The sequence below is a fragment of the Prionailurus viverrinus genome, unplaced genomic scaffold, assembly GCF_022837055.1.
Source record: "Prionailurus viverrinus isolate Anna unplaced genomic scaffold, UM_Priviv_1.0 scaffold_38, whole genome shotgun sequence".
NCBI lineage: Eukaryota > Metazoa > Chordata > Mammalia > Carnivora > Felidae > Prionailurus > Prionailurus viverrinus.
The window spans coordinates 142355-165249 of NW_025927606.1; the positions used below are offsets into that span (position 1 = coordinate 142355).

At 57.3% G+C, this 22895-nt stretch overlaps 1 protein-coding gene across 3 annotated transcripts in view; it reads right to left on the bottom strand.

The window, feature by feature from the left end:
• Positions 1-4591, bottom strand: part of MEAK7 (MTOR associated protein, eak-7 homolog) — a 21342-nt gene extending 16751 nt beyond the window's left edge. Inside the window, exon 1 of one of the 3 annotated variants that reach the window (XM_047846307.1) lies at positions 4526-4591. The gene's annotated coding sequence lies outside the window, so the exon portion shown is untranslated. Of the gene's footprint in view, positions 1-270; positions 913-4228; positions 4273-4525 lie in introns of those variants that run through there. The other 2 variants (XM_047846308.1, XM_047846306.1) reach the window with 2 other exon arrangements.
• Positions 4592-22895: the final 18304 nt, after the last annotated feature.

The window sequence follows — 22895 nt, forward strand, 5'->3', positions numbered from 1 at the left end:
AGTGACCCAATTTGGTAGCATTCAGCGCATCCGCAGTGTCATGGGACCACCACCTCTACCCGGTTCCAACACATTTCCATCACCCCGAAAGGAAACCTCGTCCTCCTTGGCGCTCACTCCCCGCCCCCTCCCCCAGCCCGCGGATGCCCCTATGGCCGTCTCCACGGGCATCCCTGTTCTGGACACTCATGTACGTGGAATGGCACAATCTGTGGTCTCTGGGGTCCGGTCTCTTTCCCTCAGCACAGTGTTTTCGAGGCTCATCCGCACCGTGGCACAGGCCACTACATCATCCCTTCTCACGGTTGAATTACTCTGCTGGGATTCGGTAGACCGCGTTTGGTGTATCCGCGCATCTGTCCTTGGACGTCGGGGCTGCGTCTGCCTTTTGGGGGTCGCGAATGCTGCCACTACGAACATAGTACACAGATACTTGTTCGAGTCCCCGCTTTCAGATTTCGGGGGGACACACCTAGGAACCGAGTTGCTGGGTCATACGGTAACCCGATGTTCCATTTCTGAGGACCCGCTGAACTGTTTGCCATTTTCCACCCCAGCAGCAAAGCAGGAGGGTTGCAATTCCTCCCTATCCTCTCCAACGCTACTGGTATTTTGGTATCTTTTTTCCTAACAGCCACCGTGGCAGGGGGACCCATGTGCCCCAAAGAGGACTCCAGTAAGGACTCAGACAGGGACCGCAGCGCGCTTACAAAGGCAGCTGGAAAGGAGGGCCAGCAGAGCCCAGTCTGGGGCTGTCACTCACAGGCCAGCCGATCTAAATGCTTCCACTCCTCAAGCTTCTCAGCAGCCTGAGAGCCACCCCCCACCCCCAGCCTTTGGGTTCCAAGGCTACTCGGTACTCCTGACCTTCCTAGAACTGGCATCGCCTTAACTGAAATGGAGCACAGGCCCCTCCCTCTCCGGCTCTGCTCACACTGCCCCCCCCCCTCCAGGCTCATGCCTGACTTGCCTGCTCAAACCTGGAAGTCACAGAGACTCTGCCCGACAACCACCTGCCCAGCACCCGAGCAACCCGGAGCAGGCGGGCAGGATGCCTGTCCGATGCCCATCACATCCCTGGCCGGCCTCTCGGGTGGACCAGCCCATCCTCCCACTGCCTTGCGGGCTCCCGTGCGTCTATTCCGGGAAGCCAGCCTGGCCCGAGTACCCCCACCCCGGCGGGACTCACTCCCCACCCTACAGCACTCCCGGGCCTCTTGGATCGGTGCCACGTGCTCTACCCCCACGACCGGTCCCCTGCCCAAGGACAAGCTCCGGGATCCCACCTCTATACCCCACAGTCCGCCAGGGACTCCGCACGCACAATTCCGTTTGCCGAACCGTCCCGCCTGGAGAAGAAAACAAACCCAGAAGCCACCGGGGAGAGCTCCAGCAAGGATGGGATCCCCAACGGACACCACCCCCGGGCCTCTCTTTACCAGTGATGCTATCTGATTGCCCCACGTTCCAATTCCCCAAATCCTGAGGAAGCCTCCTCCCTGCTCACAGCCAAGGAATCGCCCTACCAGGGGGAGGCCAGCCTCTTTAAGACAGACATCTGGAGCTAAAAGCCCAGCAACATTTAAATGCCACTCCTCGGAAGTTTCCAAATGTTCCAGGTGAGGGAACAGTGTACCTAGAGGCTGTGCCACGAAGGGGCCACAGGCCCCGCCTCCCAGGCCCTTCTTCTTCGTCTAATCCTGCAGTAAGTGACTCATCGTCCCCTGGGCCAGACCCCATCAGAGTGCGGGCAGACACAGAGAAGCCTCAGGCAGGCGCTAGGCTGCAGGAACTTCCCATCACACAGGGACAGACAGATAAGTGCTGCAGGGGTCAGATGGGATCGAAAGGAGAACACAAGGCAGGAGGAAATGTCCAGAAGGACACTTCCCCGGCTGGGTCTCCAGGCTCCCACAGGGGGCTCCCCTGGGAAGTGGGGACAGTGGGCACAAAGGTGCAGGGGTGCGGACTAAGATCACTGAGGGGAACCAGCAGGGCTCCGGAGTCGGGGGGCCCTCCTCGTCTGCCTCCACTCACCTCTGCCCCCCACCTTCTCCTCTGTCCCACGGGAACACGTCCCTCCACTGTTGTCTGAAAACACAGCAGGACAGAGTGGCCCGGCCAGATCTCCCAGGGGCCCAACCGGCTGTGAGGGAGGAACAGGGCTGGGCGAGCCGGCAACATTGAGGACAGGAGAGGTGTAGACCATCAGCAGGGGGCCGGGCACAGGCCAGCGCCAGGAGACAATGGGAAAGGCCCAGAAGTAGGGCCAACGGGCAACACAGGTTTTCTTCAAGTGGGAGGGAGAAGGGTGTGCATAGCTGCTCTGGCAGGACTCCAGGCCTGGAGTCACACGGTGGGGAGGACATCAGCCTCAGAACATCCCCCGGCCCCCCATCCCACTGTGCTTGGCACCGGCCGAGTGCCGGTGAACAGACACATCTGAAACAGTTCCAAGGACGGGCCCCCCTCCTCTGAAAGAAGGCACAACAATGGCACCAAGTGTCCCCCAGTTCATCCGGCCTCGCCTAGGTCACTACGATCTTGCCAAGTCTTTCTCACCAACTCTGGGGAAGAAGTCAAGGCCTTCAATGCGTCCTTCTCCCCAAATACATCCTCCTGAACTGTCTTCCCTGGCAGTGGTTTTCTCGTGGGACCCTCGCGGTACGTAGGACAGCCTCTTTGCCTGGCAACCCGACGCTGGCCTGAGTCTTCTTTAGGCTCAGAGACCAAGTTCTCTTTCAGCAGGAAGCACCTGGATGTTACTTTAAGACCACCTGCAGGGGCGCCTGGTTGGCGCAGTCGGTTAAGCGTCCGACTTCAGCCAGGTCACGATCTCGCGGTCCGTGAGTTCGAGCCCCGCGTCAGGCTCTGGGCTGATGGCTCAGAGCCTGGAGCCTGTTTCCGATTCTGTGTCTCCCTCTCTCTCTGCCCCTCCCCCGTTCATGCTCTGTCTCTCTCTGTCCCAAAAATAAATAAACGTTGAAAAAAAAAATTTTAAGACCACCTGCACCAGCGGTTCCCATCTGGGGGCCGTTGTGTCCCCTAGGGCACATCTGGCAGTGAGGTCCAGCTGCTGATGCTGACTGACGTCAAGGGGGTAGAAAGCAGGGGTGCTAAATCTCCTACACTGCACAAGACAGCCCCCCACGACAAATTACCTGCCCCCAAATGCTACAGGGCTGAAGGTGGGAAACTGGCCTTGAGGTTTCAGTTTCGGGGCAGTGGGACGGAGCCCAAGGGCACAGATAATCCTGAATGCTTGCTTCTCAGCTCAAGGGCCTGAGCTCTGAAGCCACGGTGCAAGCCACGACGGACAGACCCAAGTTCAAGTTCAGACACTGGCTGGTTTTATAACTATGGGCAAGTTACTAAGCCTCTTCCCACCTTATTAAAATGAGGGAAGTGCTACCAGCCCCATCATGAGGAAGAAACGAATCAATGAGGCAACATGGGGCTTTCTGGGTGCCAGAAATGGAGACAGATGGGCCCAAGCAAGGCAAGTTTGAGTCCCTCCCCAGGAACAAGGGAAGCAGCCCGGCCTGGAAGCAAGGAACCCCCTCAGCGTTGGGGGACAGCCAGGAGCCGTCTTCCCGCAGAACGGAGCCGCAGATAGCACGGTCAGTCCTCACAGCCTCCCCCGCTGGCCCCTGTCCTGGGTGCTCTCCCCTCTGGCTGCCAACATCCAGCCCCTGCCTCCAAGGGGCCACTGTCCTGAGGGCAGTCACCTGGCCCTCAGTGCCCCCTTTGTGGGAAGGCCCCCAAACACCTCATGAGGACATACAGACTTCAAGCCCTGCTTACATCCCAGAACCAGTGGCCCTCTGCGAAGGGTCAGCTCAGGCCTGGGCCCGCCGTCAGGCTGCGCGCAGTCCCTGCTGGCCGGAAGGTGACCTGTCCTGCTTCTGCCCAAGGCTGGCTTCCCTTCCTCCAGGGAGCCCCACTGGCTTATCTGCAGGGCTGTTAGCCCTGGGGTGCTGTTTTTCTCCCCTTGAACTTAGCCACCAGCTCCACTACTCCCCCCCACCCCACCCCACAGAGCTAGTAAGTTGTGGTCAGAATACAAGACCCCCACTCCCACCCCCAGTCCAACATAACCAACCCCCCCCCCCCGCCCGTCTCCTTCTCCCACAGATGCTCCTCAGTTCTCCCCGCGTCTATGCCGCCTCTACCACAGCCCTTCCCGAGAGCGGGCCTCAACCCAGGGGATCCCGGAGTAAGTAAGCACCTGCTGGGACCCTCTGATCTTAACCACACGAAAGGCAGAAGACGCGGGGTGATTCTGTGCTCGGACTGACCACGCGGGGAGGCCCTCCCTCCCTCGCAGCTGTCCCCCCAAACCCCCCACCTCTCCCGCCCTGGGGCCCAGAGGAGTGGGCGGCCAGAGAGGGGCAGGGCCCAAGCCCACTCCGGGCACCGTTCTCTCCCGGGCCCCGGGCCTTCGCCCCAGACCCCTCCCCTGGCTCAGCTGCTCGTTCCGGGCCGCCGGGCCAGCGCCCCCCGCCCAGCTCCCAGCGGAACCTGCCTTTCAGGTCTCCGGCATGGATTCTCCTCCGGAGCAGCCCGCCCCCATTGCCAGGCGACAGCGCTGACGGGCAGCTATTTGCCCCAATAGCAGACATGGACGCCGAGGGGGCCGAGCCCTGGAAAGAAGTCAGCCAATAGGCATGCACCTCATGGCGCTTCGGCGGGCGGGGCTAGGGGCGGGGCCAGCAGGCCGGAAGGAGCACCCGGGAGCGGCAGGATTCCCGCGGGAGCGGCTGCAGAGGAGCAGGGAGGGCGGGGAGGAGAGAGAAGGGGCAGGGTTGGGGCCGGAGGTGGCGAGGAGCACCTGGGGGGGGGGGGGGGGGGAACGTGGGAGAGGCTGGGGTGTGGCTGGAATGAGGGAGTAGCTGGGAGAGAGGAGAGTGGGCCCAGTGGAGACAATGAGGGAAGAGGCAGGTAACTGGCTGCGGATCCAGACCCAGGCGGCTCCCCTGTGATACCCCTAACCCGCAGCTTGGGTGCCAGCCCTCCCCTGCCCTCCCCCAGGTAACCGAGTCCTCTGCGCGCGTTCACTAACTCGTCCTTCCCAGCGGCGTTTAACCGTGCTCATATCCGTTCCAGCCTGACCCACTGTCCCTGACCCCCACCCCCCTCGCTCCACTCCAGAATGTTTCCAGACTGTTATCCCAACTCGGTCACTTTCCATTCCTTCCTCAAACCCCTGAAACCTGGCCCCAGGGGCCCTGTCCCTAAATCCAGCGGGCACTTTCAGTGCTCGCATGCATGCCTTATTAAAGCCCTCCTTTCTGGGCTTCTAGGTCGCTAGTCCCTGGCCTCTCTCTTCCCCTCTCCCAGGAAGTTTTCACCAAGCCCCTGCTGACTTCTGCTCTGCGGGAGTCCCTCTCCGTGTTCTCCCCGTGCACCCCTTCCCGAGATAACAGCCTTCCTCGTGACTTCACTTCCCGCTGTCCGCTGTGCTGACCCCCAAGCCTGCACTTTGACCCCATATGCTCTTAGCTTAGCAGGCATCTCTGCAAGGCTGTACCTCAAAGCCAGCCCAGCGGAACCCAAACTCAGCCTCGTCCCTCCAAAACTGTTCCTCCTCTCTACCTCCTTCCTCAGTGCGTGTCAACACCTGCCACACCTCCTCGTCCCTCTTTCCCTAGGTTCTGTTTTACCTCCAAGATAGGTCCTGCATCGACCCCTTTCCCTCCATGTCCCCCGGAGCCCCCTCACCCAGGCCAGACTTCAGTAACAGCCTCCTCCTGGCCCCTTTGCCTCCTCCAACCCCCGCCCTACCCAGTCAAGGGAGCATTTAACTGGCAAATACCTATCTTGCCCCCTAGAGACGGAGAACTAGAATTACAGGATCAGCTGGGCCACTCATCAGGCCCCAATGACAGACACAGACAGATAAAGCCAGCTGATGGTTTTTACTGATCCTAAAATTCACAAGAAACGTTCTTTCTCAAGGACGCGTGTCTGTACCTGTAAAGTATCATAAAGATCCCTTTGAGTCGCGAATGTTTCACTCCAAAAAAACTTACAACTCCGAAATCATAGATCAGCCCAAACTTTGCTGTTGACGCTCTCTCAGTGAGAATGAAAACTTCCCACTCCCGCCCGGAGAATCTGAGTCAACTTTGCCAGATGTCCAACCCAGGCGCCGAGCTCCAGAATGGCTTTGTGGTTCCCGAGAGAACAGAGCCGCTGCTCCACTTTGGAGCCCAGACCTGATGCTGGTCCCTTCCACGTGGCCCTGCTTGGCACCAAGGCCTGCTGCTTTCCAACTCCACCCAAACCCCACTTTTCCACAAAATCCTCTGAAAGCTCACGCTTTACCTTTGTCAGGGGAGCTGCCCAAAGTTCCTGGGGCACTGGGTTCACAAAGCCGCCTTGTCAGATTGCGGGGTTGGTCCTGGTGGAAGGCCGAGGTCCGAAAGGGCAAAGTGGTGCTGTTCTCTCCGGTTCGTAGATGCACCCCGAACACCTGCTCCCTGCCGGGCAGTGGGACACAGCTGTGAGCTGGGTCCCTGCTCACAGCGCCCCCTTCATGATCTCCACTTGCTGAATGAATGCGGGTTGGGGGATGATAAAGAGGAAAAAACCAAGCACAGTGAGAGGCTGTCGTGAGGCAACAGGTGGGAGAGAAGGGAACACACAGCATGTCTAGGCTTCAGAAGAACTCAGAAGCCATCTGAACATTCTCCCTTCTTGTGTCAAGGGTCTCCTGCCTTTCCAAGCTCTTTCTGCCCAGCCTTGCCTCCACCCTCCCTACCACTCACTTACCCCTTGGCCATTTTCCAGCTGGGAACTCGGCAAGGGGAGTTCCTTCCTGCTTCTAGCCCTGCCTGAGGGCTGCACTTGGCGGATGACAACCTGTAAAGCACGGTCCCTCGTGGCACGACTGGTCTGAGCACCAAGGAGAAGCTGTCCAGGAGAAGCAAGTGTCCCAAAACCCAGCGATGCCCACTCTCCAGCTCATTCGGGTTAGATCTGTGCCACCTGCAGCCAAGGCAGCGGAAGGATTGGATCCCCCTGTGGTTACGCACACGAGCAGGCTCAGAGGGATAAAAAGCAGACCGACTCACGGTTGGTTTGATAGTGTTCCAACCTCAAGAGCCAGGGACACCCCTGCGCCCATTGTCTGCACCACCCGCCCCCCCCCCCCCCAGCCCCGGCTGTGCTTTGGCCTCAGGAAACCCTGCAGTAATATTCACGGTGGCTACACCATGCACAGAGTCAGTCTGCTTACCATCACCACGAGCTGGCAATTCCAAGCAACATTGGTGATATAAATGCCCTCCGTGAAAAACACTTTTACTGGTCTAAGCGCTAAAGTAGGGGCTCGCTGGGGCACCTGGGGGGCTCAGTCGCTTGAGCGTCCAACTTCAGCTCAGGTCATGATCTCACAGTTCGTGGGTTCGAGCCCCACATCAGGCTCTGTGCTGATGGCTCAGATTCTGTGTCTCCCGCTCGCTCTGCCTCTCCCCCACTCATGCTCTGTCTCAAAAATAAATAAACATTAAAAAAAAAAATTTTAAACTAAGGGCTAGCTGACTTGCCCTGTGAAAGGCCAGGTAGTAAATGTTTTTAGGTATTTCAAGCCATTCAGTCTCTGTCACAACTACACGAACCATCGAACGTGGCTGTGTTCGGCTAGGACTTTAATGACGGACACTGAAATTTGAATGTCGTGTAACTCTCACACGTCATGAAAAATTCTTGTGATCCCCCCCCCCCCAACCATTGAAAATGTGAAGATCATTCATAGCTCACTGGCTATACAAGAACAAGCAGCCAGCCAGATTTGGCTCACAAGTTAGTACGGTTAACCGTCGGGCTTTAGTAATATTTATATGAGCTTGAAATTTGCACGTTTGTATGGCATACCCTTTAAAAGCTGGGTGTTTGGGGGAGAACTCCCCTTCGTAGGTCTGCCCCCCCCCCCATGGACTCAGCTGTAGGTGCTCATTTCAAGAGTAAGTTTGAAATATCGGGAATTTTCCAAAGTCACTTAGGATGTGGCTTGTACCCCGGCTTCTCCTGGGGTACGTTTTCTTGTGTTAAAAGAACGGATTTGAAGGAAACGTTGGAAGCCTAGTGATCGCCAACGCCAAGAAACAGACCTTGGGCTACTTTGATGAGCTCATGCTGCATGACCCCTGGAGCTTTTGTGATTAACAATTCTCAACAACAGAGCAGGCTCAAAGCCTTTGGAATGAATCCCACACACACAAAGGCATGAGCAGTTTTTCCGTTTCTGGAATGTCCTACGTAATGAAATTTGTATCAATCTGGGTCAAACGTAGGCTCGCGTTTGAAGCTTGCCCTATTTGTGGAGCTACGTGTCACGAAAGAAGTTTAGGAAGTTAATAAAACAACTACATATATACGATTGACTCAATAATACATGTAGGAGAAGAGGCGAATCTCCCCTTCAAAAAACCCCAATAATTTAGGTAGATGCTCTGTAGTCAAGGTGGTAGAGCCTAACTTGCCTGCACACGGACTTCCTTCCAAAGGGGACAGGATGAACGTGGGAGCCGGGTTAACCCTACCGTGGAGAAGTCTCACAAAAACGACCTCGGCCACGTGATCAAGGTCAACATCAACGGCGATGAGTTGGGTTGGTGGCACGGACCCTTCTGACCAGAGGGCCTCTCTGTTCCACTGCCTGGCACACCCCTGGACTACCTTCCCTCCTGTGAGCTCACATCTCCACTCCAGGGAGAGTTAATCCCTCCCAGAAGGGGGGATCTTAAAGGCTGTGGACATGAGGGGAAATCTGAAGGGACCCGCTGGGGGCTGAGGCCGTTTCCCCAGGAGTAAGTGGGGAGCCAGCCTCTCACCTCAGGGGAGTGGCAGTCCCCCCACGGGCTGCAGCCAATGCCCACGTCACACGTGCGTTACCAGAGGTGTAGGCCCGGCAGAGAAGGGTCTGCTCCTGGCAGTGACCGTCCCACCACCCCGCTGCTCATCAGAGGTGCAGGATCTGGGACAGGATTCAGAATGCAAAGTGGGCACGGCCACCTGGAGTCACCGGGGTCCAGCAAGGACAGACTGCAGGGGCGTGAGCCCGCCCCGGGGCAGACTGGGAGCCACCAGCCAAAGGCCAGGCAATGCCCAGTCGGGGGAGTTGCAATGGGCCAGGAAGGCCTCCAAGAATGCACCGAAGTGGCCCTGAGATCAAGATCAGCTGTGAACACAGGCTGGGCCCAGATGGCCCAAAGCCAGCTGGCCACAGCAGGGGGCCAAATAGCAGGCCCCACCCCCACCCAAAACATCCACTTTCTAATTTGCAGAACCTGTGAATATGTGCCCTTACTTGGCAAAAGGGACTCTGCAGATGTGATTAAGGATCTTGAAATGGGGAGATAACCCTAGACTCTCCAGGTGAGCCCGATGTCATCACAGGTCCTTCTAAGAGGGGGACAGGAGGGTCAGAGCCAGACACGGGGACACGGTGATAGAAGCTGTGTTCCTGGCTTGAAGGTGGAGGAAGGATTTCCAGAAGCCAGAAAAGGCAGGGGAGAAATTCTCTGGAGCCTCCAGCAAGAACACAGACCTGCTGACATCTTGGTCTCAGACATGTGACCTCCTGAACCGTTAAGGGAGTGAGTTACTGCTCTCTTAAGCCGCTAAAGGTGGGGTAGTTTGCTACAGCAGCAACGGGGGGTGGGGGGAGCACGGATAACCTCTCCTCCCTCCGTCCCTCAGCTGGGAGCCCGCAGGGGTCAGAAAGCAGGGTGGCCAGAGGTAGCAAATGAAGACACAAGATGCCCAGTTAAATTTGAATTTCAGATCAACAGTCATTGTTTTTGGTAGAGTCCCCAGCGTTGCATGGGACCTAGTACTCACCCTGAAAAGAAATGATCGATACAAATGTTACTGGGCATCCCAGTTTTATCCGGCAACCCTAGTGACAACAGCAGCTGTAAGGGAAGAAGGGAGCAAGGAAGACAAACACCACACTCCCCCACACCCCCCCCCCCAAATGTCCACAGCAGGCTCTAGAAGGGAGAGGGGAAGATGTAATGTTGAATGAAGGTCCAAGCGTTATCAGTCGGGACTGGACATTTTTCAGGGCTAAACTGAGACCACCAGCAATCTAAAAGTGACCCGAGACTTAGTTTCCCAAGAATGGAGGAAAAAAAAAAAATCATGGGGAAGTGCTGGACTTTTCATCCAGGGTCGAGCAGGTTCGAGGGGCGGCAGGAAATAAAAAGGCTATCATGGTTGCACCTGCAAGGCTATCTTGGACCGGTGACAGCGGGACAGAAAGCTCTATCTCTAGCTCAAGGTCAAGGGGCCAACAGAAGCAGCCACGGTGAAGGGTCCGGTGTGTGCTTTGCCTCTGGTCTGGCCCCACCCCTCGCCCCTGCTGGGTTAGAGTCACTGCCGGGAAGAAAACTGGCTGTTTCATTTTCCAAACCCAGACCTGTCACAGCGAACGAGGCCATGCGCCCACAAGGTGGCGCCCACGATCACCGTAAGAGACTGTGCTACAGTCCCGTGTGTTTTCAGGGGCGGCTGGCTGGCCGTAGGTGGAACACGTGACTCGTGATCTCAGGGTTGTAAGTTTGAGCCCCAGGTTGGGGGTAGAGATTACTTAAAAATAAACTCTTTAGGGGTGCCTGGGTGGCTCAGTCGGTTAAGCCAGCTTGATCTTGGCTCTGGTCATGATCTCACAGTTCATGAGTTCAAGACCCATGTCGGGCTCTACGCTGACGGTGCGGAGCCTGCCTGGAATTCTGTCTCTCCTTTCTCTGTCCCTTCCCCACACATGCACGTGGGCTCTCTGTCTCTCTCTCTCTCTCAAAATACATAAATAAACTTTCCTGTGCAACCTACAGCCAGTGTCCCCTATGATTAACATCTTACATTAGCATGGCACATTTGTCACCATTAGCGAAGCAATATTGATCCCTCGTTACATGTAGCTCTCCAGGCAGGGATGGTTGCTCAGACTCTCCTCGGTTTTTATGACCGGGACAGTTTGAGGCATGCTGGTCAGGTGTTCTGTCGGGTTCCCCTGGTGTTTTCCTCATGACTAGACTAGGGTTGTGGGTTTGAGGGGTGAAGATTTACACCCCTTTGAGGGGTGTAAAGCGTCTGCTCGTCCATCGTATCAAGGACACATGCCATCACTGTGACTTATCTCGGTTGGTGTTGACCTTGGCCAACCACCATCCAGTGTTGACCTTGGTTTCGCCATCACCCAGTCTCCCTCCTTCCTCTTTTCATACCGTGCTCTTTGAATCGCGTGTTTTTCAAAGGTTTGCGCATGTGACATTTACTTGGGGCTCTAGTCTCTTCCTGCCTCTCCAATTATCCAAATAAAACTTCATCGGGGCGCCTGGGTGGCTCAGTCCGTTGAGCATCCAACTTCGGCTCAGGTCATTCATGATCTTGCGGTTCATGACTTTGAGCCCCGCATCAGTCTCTGGGCTGACAGCTCAGAGCCTGGAGCCCGCTTCGGATTCTGTGTCTCCCTCTCTGTCTGCCCCTACCCCGCTCACGCTCAGTTTCTATCTCTCAAAAATAAAAATAAACGTTAAAAAAATTTAAAAAAAGTAGTTCATCAGAGAGGACAGCCAGAGACCAGCAGTGTGAGAAGGCCCCAGGGGCACCCTGCCCCTGCCCTGGGAGCAGCGACCCCACACCTGTGCCCTCACACCTGTCACCTGCTTAAAAACCCTTCAGTGACCTCCACCCTCCTGAGCAGACCCCACGACTCCTCACACCCTGGGTTTGGCCATCCCCCCCACACACACACACGCATGCCGTCCCACTCTGGGTGACACGGGACACACATGGTCTCTTCACAGTGTTTCGTGAGCCTCGCAGAGTTGGTGACATCCTAGATTCACAACCCACCATGTCTCGCCACGACAAAGCTGCATTTCTGCTTTTGTGGTCCACAGGCCTTTTTCTTCCTCTAAGACCATGAGAGGTGCCAAAACCTCCTCGTTGCTAAAATCCTCTGTGCACAGGCCCAGATGGCAGTGTCTCTACAGCTGAGCTGAGCAAGGCCTGTGTCTCAGCCCGCTCACCTGCGTGGGGCCACCGCGGGGACTGCCTTATATGGTGATAAAGCAGCCCCGGGGCCGGGAGGGCAGCAGGGCTCATAAAGGAAGCCCTCAGTTTCAAAAGAGGCTTTGCACGGATTTTTGCAGAAGGTCTGGCCTCCAAGCCTGCAGTCTGCTCACTACCTTCCCCGAAGGGACCGTGTATCTATGGCAACCAGGAATTAGGTGTCAAAGAGACTTCCTGTCCGGCAGCTAAAACAAAAAGGGGGGGGGGACAGAACAGGCCTCCAGGAACCCACCCCCAAGAACGCTGTGCAGCGGGGACGAGGCGACATTGGCCACAACCATGCCCAGGGCCACGGGGCACAGGTTCAGGGGCTGCTGCCAACGGGATGTGTGGTGCGCGTGGAAGATACCAGACTTCAGCGACGGGGTGGGGTCTTTTCCTCATTTTTAAAATGGTGTGAGAAAACGGTTTTAAGCGTCAACTCTCTCAGTAAGTTGCATTTTCTAGAACCCCGAGGAGGGCTTCCTGTATGGGAAACGGCATCCTGAGCCTGGCTTCCCTGGAGGAGACCAGTCCCTTAGAGTAAGTTTGTCACATCGTTCACTCGCTCAGCCCGTCTCCTGCGCCCCTGCCGAGTGCTAGACTCGGTGCTAAGGGCCGGGGACACGGAAGCGAGGCCTGCGTGGCTCAGACACGTAAAGTGTCCCTGCCCCCGGGGCCCGTGAAGCAGGCCCCGGGGATCCCAGAATGCCACCCCACTCCTGACCCCTCCCTGAGCCCACCCGCAAACAAACCGGAGACAGGGTCGGTGGGGGAAGAATCAGTACCACGCGGAGAAGGTGCTGGGGTGCGAAGCTGCTGTCCCCAGTCAGAGCACTCAGGGGCACCCCTGCAGCCCAACGCCCCACTCCTGAGTGTCCCCCAGCCCCCCCCTCGCCCACCCATCTATCCTTCCATCCATCCCAGAGGTACTTAGCCCCCACTGCCCCTTGGACACCCTGGAAAGATTATGAAAATTCTTTAACCTAAGAGGAACAAAGCAGAATAAAACAAACCCTCCTCTACCCACCGCCTAGATTTAGCAACTGTTAACATTTTGCCCTATTTCCTACGGCTGCCGGTATCTGAAAGGAGACCAGAGTCGTCCTGACCCTCAGCCCTAAATAGGCCCATCTCCGTCCCTGTGAAATAGGACACTTGTCACCCAACCACAATACCGTTAACAAAAATCCTGAATATCGTCTGACCCTCCATCCGGGGGCTCCGGTTAGAAATGCGGGCTCTGGGGTCTTGCCCCCAGACCTACTGAACCAGAATCCACATCGCAAGAAGGTCCCCAACTAACCCGCATGCACATTACAGTCCGGAAAACAAACTTGACACCCGGTCTGTTGGGGGCTGAATTCTATGCCTCCTGATTCATAGGCCGAAGCCCCAACCCCAGGACTCAGAATGTAGCCTTAGTTGGAAATAGGGACAGTGCAGACGTCATCAGTTCAGACGAGGTCATTCCGGAGCAGGGTGGGCCCCTAATCCAGCGTGACTGGCGTCGTTTTAAAATTTGGACACAGACAGACGCACACGGGGAGGACGACGCGAGGAGACGGGGAAAAGAGTGGCCGTCCACAGGCTGAGGGGCGCCTGGAACAGAGATCCTCACGGCCTCAGAGGGACCAGTGCTGCTGACGCCACAGTGATTCTGGACCCCAGGCCTCCAGAGCGGAGAGAGAGGACGCTTGTGCCGTTTCAGCCAGAGCTTGGGGTCCCGAGCCACAGCGGCCCCGGGACACCATGCACAGCCCATACTCTAAACCTCGCCTGCAGGGTTTTTCAACGACCCAAGGCTGAGCCCATGCTGGAAGGTTCTGACAGAGCCCGTCTCGGTGCGGCTTAGACTGTCCCTCACGCCGCTGGCAATTCTCAGCTGCAGCCTGTCTGCTTTCCCAGTTAACCTTGACAAAGTGGGCCGGGGAGGGGGGTCCCCCACCTGCTGCGGGGGGCTTTGCGAAGAAGGGCTGGCAGGTTATCTGGGGAGAGAAGTACCCAACCTCAGGGTGGGGACCCTCAGAGCTGTGGCCCTCAACGTGGGGTCCTGGGCCTGCAGCATCCACATCACCTGGGAGCTTGTGGGAAAGGCAGGTGCAGGTACCCCCCCGCCCCAGACGTCCAGAATCAAGAGGCTGGGGGCGCCCAACAAGCTATGTTTTAAGGAACCCCCCCCTGCAATGCTGATGCACGCCCGAGCCTGAGGAGCAGACCCTTAAAGAAACAGGGGCCGGGGCGCCTTGGGGGACTCAGTCAGTTAAGCGTCTGACTCGAGCTCAGGTCATGATCTCGCGGTTCGTGGGTTCGAGCCCCGCATCAGGCTCTGTGCTGACAGCTCGGAGCCTGGAGCCTGCTGCGGATTCTGCGTCTCCCTCTCTCTCTGCCCCTCCCCTGCTCGTGCTGTCTCCCCTCTTTCAAAAATACATAAACATTAAAATTTTTTTTAATTAAAAAAAAAAGAAAAAGAAAAGCATGGGCCTGAACTCTGGATGTGTTCTGACAACCTCCACCCATGCCAGCCCGTGGGGACTTTAAGAGCACCCGCGCTCTCTCCGTTGAGGTGGAAAGCAGCAAAATCCCCCATCAATAGCCGCAGGCTGGGAATCTCCTTCCCAGACCCCCAAACTGGCCTCTCCATTCAACGGATGGCTCCTGGACGTTCGCTCTATTAACTTGTGTGGTGAATCATTCACACGGCCAGCCAACACGGTAACAATTTCAAACAGTCGGAGAGAGAGAGGCTAGAATACAAGGGAAATCCTGACACCCGGCCCCCAGTCCCGCTCCCCCCAAGGCAGCCACGACCAGAAGCTTCTGGGGGCTTTGCCCGGAGCCAGTCTGTGAATCCACACCCGAGTGCATCCATAGCCCCTTCAACACACACAGCGGAATCCAGCGTCATACCTGGTCTCTTTCCCCCGTGTACCATCCACCCTGGAGCTCACACGACCGTCTGTTTTTATAACGTGCCACCGTCTGAGAACAGATAACTGAGCCCGTCCCTTACGGACCAGCATGTCGCTTGTTCCCCATCTTTAGCCTTTCCGCGCAGACCTGCATTTCTCGGTCTTGTACATTTTTACACAAAGGGCCCGATGTCGAGCGGCCAGACGTGTGGATTTCACGAGCCAGTTAAAACGTCGAGGGGCCCATACAAAGCGAAAAGGAAAAATCTTATTTCCAAACAAGATCCCGCGTACAGGTGCCGGGCAGACACGTCTTCGGGGGGGGGGGGGGAGGGTGGCGGGGGGGCCACCGTTCAAGCCACCACAGGTCGGCCTGCAGTTGGCTCCTCTGTGAGGAGCTTATGGTTGTCACACCCCCTCTCATCCGGGAGGAAGAGAGGCTGTGTCCTCTGAGATGTGAGTCCTCCGGAAGCTGGCGGGGGCCTCGCTCACTCCCGCTGCGTTGTGCACCACCCTGACCACAGCCCTCGGCTCTTACACCCACTGGGACACCGAGGGCCACAGACACGCAGCCAGGTGGCTGTGAGGCCTGGCCCCACCCAGCAGCCCGCTGATTTCATGGCGCAAACCGGGGCCCCAACATCCAGGGGAGGCCGACAGGGAAGGACGGGCCCCAAATAAAAGGGCGTTCATCTGGCGGTGCTTGGGGAAACACCTCACGACGCCACAGGATCGGGAGCCGGTTTGATGAGCCCCACGGATGAGTGTCCCGAGTCCTCCACGGTCACGTGCGGGAGGCCACCGGAGCTGGGACCCACGCCCGGACACACGCTCTCGGACGGCACAGACGGTCTGCGGGATCCCGTGGGGAGTTCATACAAGCCCGGATGCCCAGGCTGCGTCCACAGCAATGGAGTCAGCAGCTCTGGGAGACGGGGTTCAGGCATCGGGGGTTCCCGTGCACAGCAGCATCGAGAACCACGGGTGTGTAACCGGAAGCTGTTGCCGTGCCGGCCGGGGCTTCGTGGGAGGACATGGGGCTCGAGCTCACGACCCCGAGATCAAGAGTCACACGCTCCTCTGACTGAGCCAGCCGGGCGGCCCGTGCATGCTTTTTGGTTAATGTTTTCCCCTGTCCCATGGACACCGACTTCATAGTTAGAGCCCTTACCTTAACGACTCACTTTCCGTGTGACAACTAAGCGTCCCTTACTTGTCGAGAAACACGAAGGTCCTGGGGATTGCTGACCACTTGCCCAGAGGTGCCTCAGGAAGGTCCCGCTTCGGATTCTGTGTCCCCCCCTCTCTCTGCCCCTTCCCTGCTTGTGCACATATGCATTCTCTCTCAAAAAATAAACGTTAAAAATTAAAAAAAAAAAAAAAGAATTTTCCAACCTAGTTCTGTTCTTTGAGTAAATATGGACGTGGTTATTTGAAAACGTAACAATACCAAGCACGCAAATCACACTATGTGCCCAGCCATGTTCCGAGCGCTTCGCGGCTCAGAACCGTTTAATTATCCCTCGGGCCACGAGGCGAGTTCAGGCATTAACCAAGCGTTACTGCCCCGAGGACATGGAGGCCAAGAAAGCTTAACTGACCTGCTCAAAATCCCGTGAGAATGTCTGAGCTGGGATTTGCTTCTGGAATCTGTGAGCTCCACCACTGCCCTTTGCTGGAAAGAAAAGAAAGGACGCACGAAGGGAGGAGAAGCCAGCTCAGCTCGGGAAGAGGACCCAAACCCACAGAATTTAAGGGCAGAAATGCCCTTGGCCTGCAGCCTCAGGGGCTCGTTGTGGGCAGTACCTCAAGAAAGGGGGCAGGGCAGACCTGCCCTGTGTGACCGGGCCACTTCTCTGCCTGGCTCAGTTTCCCCGTCTGTAAAATGGGCAGTGATCGCACCCACCTCCTATTCTAGGCATTAAGGAAAACTCTCAAAATAGCGCCCAGCTCCTCAGTGGCCAGCAGAAGTTGGCTTTCGTTATTCCTGTTTTTCTGCTCGATTCGACACGCCCAACAAACCACCAGCGCTCCCACGCACCTCGGTCTGGAATGGCGTGAACCCGTGGGGATAACGCAGCCCCCTACCTCAGAATCTGTCCAGGCCGACTTTGTGACAACCGCGTGGGGATCACAGCGGCTTAGGATGTGTGCCTGTGACTTTTAAAAAAACATTTTTTTAATGTTTCTTTTTGAGAGAGAGAGAGAGAGAGAGAGAGTGCAAGCAGAAGAGGGGCAGAGAGAGAGGGGGACCCAGAATCCCCAGCAGGCTCCAGGCTCCGAGCCGTCGGCACAGAGCCCGACGCGGGGCTCGAACTCATGAACCGCGAGATCATGGCCTGAGCCGAAGTCGGACGCTTCACCGACGGAGCCCCCCCGGGCGCCCCGATGACCAGGACTTTTTTCAAGGTCATAAAAGGGTTGCGGGTTGGGGAGGCGGCCCTTCCCCACCCCCTCCCCACCCCCACCCCGGGGTCCGTTCTCTCATTTCCACACCAAAGCCCCGAACACGGATTCTGGCCGATGGAAAACTAGGCTTCCTCTCGGAGCCTGTTTCCTCCTCTGTGAAATGGGTACAGTGAGAGTTGCCTCCGTTCGTGTCACTCAGGGTGGCGTCGGGGACCAGCAGCACCAGCGAAGGCTGAGATCCGTTAGGAACGCAGACCCTCGGCCACCACCCCCAGAGCTGCCGAATCAGAAGCTAATTTTGCTGGAGATCCTCCGGGGAATTTGCGGGCACGTTACGTTTTGTGAAAAGTCCTACCCTGCCTCGCAGTCTCGTTTGGGGCAAATAAACTGTAAGGCTCCTATACATTATTGACTTAGATACAGGTTAGCTCCTTCCCCTTAACCTTCTTTTCTGCCCAAAGGAAGGTAGAAACTCCAACTTGTCTGTAACCTGCAGTCGTGGTGACCCTGGGCGGAGGCTGGTGTCTGTACCTCATAAGCACAAGGTCGCATCCTCCCAGGGGCCCCTCTGGGGTAGAAACTATTGTCCCATGTGACAGACGAGCAAACAGATGCTCAGAGAGGTCCTGTGACTTGCCCACGTTTGCCGAGGCTGAGGCAGGCTGGGGGACGCCGTCTGATGCCACAGCCCTTGTTCTGATCACCACGCCCTCCTCCCCGTGTCCCTCAGCCTGCGCCCTTTGGGACCCCAGGTTTGGTGCGCTCCCTGCTCCCGTCCTCCAGAGACACCTGCAGCTTGGGGAGGCGGCCCTGCCCCACCCACCCCCACCCCCACCCCGGGGCCACTCCGGGAAGTCTGGACAAACACCCTCCAAGCCAGACCAGCCAGGACCGAAACAAAGAAACCCAAAAATGTTACCAACTTGCAAATTTATGGGCAGTTGGGGAATGCCGGGTTTGCATATTTTAGCGCTGTGTCCTTTCGCCCAGTCCTCTGCAATCACGTCATTCTGATTCTCTCATTCACACGGGTAACGAGGGCGGTGGCTGGGACGGTGAATGTGGACGCAGTGACCCTTCCAGAATAGAGTGGCCAGATGGCTCCGTCTTCCTGAGAGGGGTTCCCCAGACACGCCTGAGGACCTTGGGAGCGTCCCTGGAAGCTCCTTCCTCGGTGGCTCAGATCTCTTATTTGGGAGTCCTGATTTCTTTCTTTTTTTCTTTCTTTCTTTCTTTCTTTCTTTCATGTTTATTTATTTTTGAGAGAGAGAGTGAGCATGAACGGGGGAGGGGCAGAGAGAGAGAGAGACACAGAAACCCAAGCAGGCTCCAGGCTGCCAGCGCAGAGCCCGACCCGGGGCTCGAACTCACGGAACCGTGAGATCATGACCTGAGCCGAAATCAAGAGTCAGCCACTTAACCGTCTGAGCCAGCCAGCCAGCCAGCCACCCCCGGAGTCCTGATTTCTTGTTTCGCACCAGTTCCCTCCGGGGGACACCCTGGCCGCTTCCTGCCTGCAGGAGGGAGGCTGGGAGGGTTCTGCCAATCTTGTCATCGGGAAGGACATCGGAGCCCGAGGGCCAGGAGCAGGAAGCCACACAGCAGAGCCGGCTGCTGGATAGGCCCCCGCGGCTGCCACCCCAAGAACGTGGTCTCATTGCTGAAATATCACGGTGGCGCATTCGTTCGACCATGGTAAAGCCCATTTAGTCGTTCCTTATCAAAGAAATATAAAGACCTTCCGGACACAAAAAGCCAGAAGCCACACACACACACACACACACACGTGGTTGTGTTCACGGCCGATATCTATTTAGAGCAACGGGGTCTATACGCAGCCAGATCCTCAGGAAAACCCCCCAGGTAGAGCCTTTCCAACTGAATGTTTGTGTCCCCTCGAAACTCCTATGTTGAGGCTCTAAGCCCCAATGTGATGGCATTGGGAAATGGGGAGCCTTTGGGGGCTTAGGTGGGCTGGACATACACGAACTCACGACGGAGAATGAGAACCAGATTCAGCCGATTCCACGGTTTCTTAAACACGACAATCGACACCAAAGGGCAGGTGTGCGGAGGGGGCCCCTTGGCTGCACTGGGCGAGGAGAAGGTTCTCTTTGCTCTAATCCGGTCCAGGCCCGACTTCTGCCCGGTCAGGCGCGTGCAGAGGTCCCCTTTGGGGTTCTTGAGCTGCCCTGCTCTGCCCTGGAGGGCTCCGCTCTGTCTACACTCGCCCTAGTAACATGGAATTTACTGGAGTTTGCTCCCAATTCCCATGGACCCCTGCCCCGCACGCATGGGGCTCTCCACCAGACATCTGCCCTGGGGGCTACCTTTTCTCTCAAATAATCATCCTGGACTTTGTCCTCTACGGTTCCCCCCACCAGTGGTGGCCCCCCTTGAATGAAGTTCTAGGAGGATCGGAAAGCTCTCTCCTTTGAGTGGAAAGACCACCTTTCCAGCCAGGTCTGTCTTGCTCAATTGAGTTCTTTTGGTTGCAGGTAACGTAAACCCAGCGCCGGGTCCATGAGGGCGTAACCTGGATGCCCATAGGCTCTGCTTGGAATTCTTTCTCTTTTAATTTTTTTTTAAACACTTACTCATTTTTGAGAGACAGAGAGAGACAGAGCATGAATAAGCGAAGGGCAGGGAGAGAGGGAGACACAGAATCCGAAGCAGGCTCCAGGCTCCGAGCCGTCAGCACAGAGCCCGACGTGGGGCTCGAACCCACGAACCGTGAGATCATGACCCGAGCCGAAGTCGGACACTTAACTGGCTGAGCCGCCCAGGAGCCCCGCAACCAGGAGATGCCCAGGAGGCCCCTACCCGGTCCTCGAGGGAGCCACCCGGAGGCTGGCCTCACCCAAGAGCGCGCGTCCCGTGTCCCAGGACCCGTCTCGACGGCCATTTCACGGGACAGAGACGCTGACCGGCCCCGCTGGGGTCAGGCATCCAGTCCTGGGGCGGCCGCTGCCGGCCAAGGGGTCGGGGGCCCGCGGGAGCGACACGCTTCCGTGTGGAAGCAGAAACCGCTGTCAGCAGTTGGCAGAAAACAAGCCTATCTTGCAACTTGCTGTAGAACGCATTCCACGGCCCCCTGGCCGCCGCAGCCCCCGTGCGTGCGCGGCTTAACCATTTCCTCGCTCACTCGCCCGCGAACCGCCCTTCTGGGAGCAGGTCCTCCAAGGGTATCTGGTGCTCGATGAGCCGACCTTCGGCCTCCAGTCCATTTCCAGCCGAGCTATCGGTCTGGGGGAAATCCTCCGGCTTCTGGCCATTTTATTGCTCCTCTGGTTTCAACACGAGCCGACCACGATAAACAAAACTTGACAAGCAGGCCGGGAGGGGGACCGACACGGGGAGCTGTGACCGTGCCTGGTTGGCACAGAAGCCTCACGTACGCGCCTTCCTAAGCCTCCCCGAGCGAACCGTGTGTTCCTGGCCCTTCGAAGTCGGGGCCTTCAGGGACGTGTGGCACAGCGTTCTCGGGGGGCCACTCAGGGTTCTGTGTGGGACAGAGAGCGGCCTCTCCAAAGGAAGTTGATTAGACGCGGGGAGATAAATCTTCGGCTTCCTTCCTCTCTGAGACGATTCTGGGCAAAGTGCCCCCCGCAGTCCCTGCCGGGGGAACAAAGGCCCTCTGTCCAGCCAGGCGCCTCCGCCCGACCTCTTCTGCGTTATGAGCCGTGACCTCATGATCATTTCATAAAGCTTGCCAGCCTCTGAAACGGCCACTCCCCGCCCTCGGGCTGCAGGAGACGGCTGGGCCTCTCCAGACCTCCGTTCTCCCCCCCATCCAACTGTCCCTGCTCTCTAGCCCCGGGGGCCTGCCAACCCCCCACCCCACCCCCCCCCCAGCCATAAATGCAGCCAAGGCTTCTGCTGATGTCACCCTGGCTGTCATCCAGGCCCCCGGAAGGCTTCCTCTAGATGATCGCCCTGAGGGGACCCTGACCTGCAGGAAGGCCTGGTACCCCAAGCGGACGATGAGCGCAGGCTTTAGGGGCGGACACGGCGGCCTTCCAATCCACCCAGCACCCGCTTCCCAGGCACCACTGGGGGGGGGGAGGTGGAGTGGGGGGCTCCCGAGCTCCCTGCCTCCGCCTGCTTGTCTGCCCACGGGGGATGGTGACAGCAAGGCTGAGCTCACAGGGGCGGTGAGAGGCTACACGTGGTCACGTGTGTGTGCCGGGCTGGCAGAGGGCAGGGGCCACAGCCAGAGCGGGATAAACCCCAGCAGGGGGGAGGTGAGAAGGTGCGCCTCCCGGCTCAAAGGACAGGAAAGACCTTTCTCCTTTCTTCTGGCCACCCTCCCCTCCCCCACCCCGCCACCCCCTTCCCCCAACCCTACTTGTCCTGCCGTTTTTAATGCATTATTTGAGGACACACCCCCCGGGGCACAGGACGCTCTTGGACAAGTGGGTGGAGAGCCGCGGTGGTTCCTGGGGAGGGAAGGGAGCCGGCGGCTGTGATGGGTTCCGGGAGGCAGGGAGGTGGCAGCGGGAGGCACCAGCAAGGCCCCCACGCGTGCTCCACTGTCCCATCGCACTTGACTTACAAAACGCAAATGCAGGGGCACCTGGGTGGCTCAGCTGGGTAAGTGTCCAACTTCGGCTCAGGTCGTGATCTCGCAGTTCGTGGGTTCGAGCCCCGCATCAGGCTCCACGCTGGCAGTTCGCAGTCTGCTTGGGATTCTCCTCCCCTCTCTTTCTCTGCCTCTCCCCTGCTTGTGCATTCTCTCTCTCTTTCTCTCTCTCTCTCTCTCTCTCTCTCTCTCTCAAAAATGGATACATGGGGGCATCTGGGTGGCTCAGTCGGTTAAGCACCCAACTTCAGCTCAGGTCATGATCGCACAGTTCGTGGGTTCGAGCCCCACGTCGGGCTCTGTGCTGACCGCTCGGAGCCTGGAGCCTGCTTCGGATCCTGTGTCTCCCTCTCTCTCGGCCTCTCCCCGCCCAAAAATAAACCTTAAAAAATGTTTTTAATGGACAAACGAACTTTAAAAAAGCAGATTAAAACAACGCAAATGCAAAGATAAAATTATTAAGAATTTCAAACCAGCTACCACGGAAAATTAAATCCCAAGCGTGGCCCACCCAATCAGGGGGCCCCGTGTGACTTCACGGCCCCAACGCCCCGGAGACCAGCCCTGACCGTAGTTACTCTTTCGATGTATCCATCACCCTGATTCTTAGATTCGAGAATGTCATTCATCGGATAAACGGTTTCTAACCACTTGAGAGTATCTACGAATGCCGAACTTAGACACACGCAGCCACTCTACTCCTCAGAACACACCCACAGGACCAGGGCACGTGTAAGACCTTGTGCTAGAATGTTCTTAGCAGCACTACTCACGCTGGCAATGACGCGAATGCCCATCGACGGTAGAAGGGTGGGGGGGAAGGGTGGTCTATCCACAGGACAGAGACCCCCGCAGAACAAAGAATGAGTTACGACTGCCCGTGGCGGCGGGGCCGGGTCTCACGAATGTGACGCCAAGTCAGAGGAATC